This window comes from Petaurus breviceps, unplaced genomic scaffold (assembly GCF_028583685.1).
Source record: "Petaurus breviceps papuanus isolate PSGF00001 unplaced genomic scaffold, PetGlider_PUasm1.0 77, whole genome shotgun sequence".
Lineage (NCBI taxonomy): Eukaryota > Metazoa > Chordata > Mammalia > Diprotodontia > Petauridae > Petaurus > Petaurus breviceps.
Genome location: NW_027186492.1, coordinates 12,369,585 through 12,372,079, shown reverse-complemented (window position 1 = coordinate 12,372,079; position 2,495 = coordinate 12,369,585).

Genomic DNA, 2,495 nt, shown 5'->3' with positions numbered 1-2,495 from the left:
TGTCTGCTAAGATTTGGCAACACTTACAACTTTCTTTCAAGTTTAGATTGGAAAGAACACCCAAATGGGAAGGGAAGGGAATAAGTATTTATATAATAAGGATTACTTATATAGAACCTAGTATGTGCTAGGCACTGTGCCAAGCACTTTACAAATGTTAACTGATTTGATCCTCACAACAACTATTTGAGGTAGGTGCTGTTATTATCACCATTTTACAGTTGAGGAAACTGAGGCAAACGGAGATTAGTGACCTGTCCAGGGTCATATAGCTATTAAGTGTGAGAGGCCTATTTTGAACTCAAATCTTCCTGACTCCAAGTCCAGTGCTCTGTTGCTGCCAAATATCATTGTGGTTTTCTCTGTCTCTCTCTCTGTCTCTCTCTCTCTGTCTCTCTCTCTCTCTGTCTCTGTCTCTCCCTCCCCTTAAGCTGTCTCTCCCTTCCACCATCCCTCAATACAAATGCCTTTCAGAATGACATTCTTATAAATAGAGTGCTCAGAAGATTGTGGTCTGTTACCCTTCTGGTTTAGTTTGACCTGGTCTCTATATTAAATCTAAATACTAAGAGACCCACTGTAATGTAATGTAATGTAATGCCAAGGAAAGGCAACTTCCCAAGGTTCAGAATACCAGCATAGGTGCTCTCCATTTTACTCAGTGACAAACCAAGAACAGAGAAGATCAAAACATGACATCATTCAAAATACAGCATTTACTAAGTGTGATTAAATAATCTCCAAGTACTACCCCACCCCAGGACCTTCCATTCATTCAATCAATTACAAAGTCCCTGTTCTAAATACAGTCCACCCCTAGGCTGTACCTTCATTTGGTCCATCACAAAACCCCTCTTCTCAAATGGAGATTAGTTTCCAAACATAAGTAAAGTACATTCATTTGTTCAACCATAGAACACAAAAAGGTCAAAAGTTCCCCACCCCTGGATCACAATTGAATCTACCCCAGAGTTACATCAAGTTTAAGCACAGCACTTAATACCCAAATGGAGGTCTTTTCTTCATCTTGACAGGAGGCAAGTTCTCAGCAATCTCAGTTCCTGGGGAGACAAGGCTTAGCAAGGCCACAAGATACATTGCCAGTCCCTTCATTAATTCATCCTCTGTCTGTAGAACAGTCCTAGAAACCCTGAAAACATTAGCAAAACCCTCTCCCAGGATTTCTGTAAACATACAACAAGAAAATCCTTCTTCAGGGCTTCTGAACCAACAGAAAGGTTCCCAGACCCCTGCAACAACAGCACTGTCCTTCACCAGTGGACAGTATTCACTCTGTCTGCAGGACAGTCTCCAGACCCCTGCAACAACAGCACTGTCCTTCACCAGTGGACAGTATTCACTCTCTGTCTGCAGGACAGTCTCAGGAGCTCTTAGCCAACAGCCAGGTTCCAGGACTTCTTCAACAAAAGGACTGTCTTTCACCAGTGGACAAATCTGGCAAAACAACATCAGAACAGACAGACAAAGTACCAGCAAAACAGCCATGTCTCCTCAGTCCTTGGCAGCTCAGGGGGCAGGTCTCAAAAGTCCAGGGCAATTCAAAGCGGCCCCCAGCAATTCTCTCTGTCTCTCTTTGCCTCCACGAGGTGCTGCTTCCAAAAAGTTCTTCTGCCTCTCTCTTGTCTCTCCAAATCTACGTCACCAGCTCCTCCCAGTTCAGGACATTCTTTTCACATCAACAAGTCCATCCCACAGGTGGGATTAACAAGCTCTGGGTTTTAACACAATCAGTTTGAAAACCAAGCCAATACAGGGGGAACTTTATATTCCATTACTATCACACCCACCAGACAGGTAGTCAATAAATACAGTTTTCAAATGGAGAAATGAAAACTATTCATAATAACCGAGAATAATGTTCAAAATCACTAACAACCAAATAAATGCAAATTTAAAAGATTTTAAGCAACAAAAAGTATATTCAGACTAGAAATCATAAATGGAGTAAGGGGAGAATCTTTGCCTCAACATGCTTTGACGAAAGTCTGCCATCTCAAATTTGTAAGGATTAAAAGAGGCATAGTTAGTTATAGTCAAATCCATATACAGATGGACTTGAAATCAAAAAGACCCAGGTTTGAATCCTACCTTAGACACGCTGGATATAGAATCCTGGACAAGTCCCCTAACCTCCTCAGCTTTGGTTTTCTCATCTGAAAAAATGAGGTTAACAGCTACACAGACCTCACAGAGTTGTTGTGAGGATCAAATGAGATAATATGGATAAAGTACTACATGAATGGTTAGTTATTATGATCATTATCACTATGATTCTTCACTAAATGTGTGGTTAAATTATGTGAACAAGTGGTTCTGGAAAAAAGAAATACCACCTATCAACAACCACATAAAAAATGAAAAATCACAAATAATGAGAGAAACACAAAACAACTCTGCATTTGAACTATCATAATGGCAAATTAAAAAAAAAGATGACAAAATTCCATGGTTATAGTAAAGAAGGTATTCTGTGT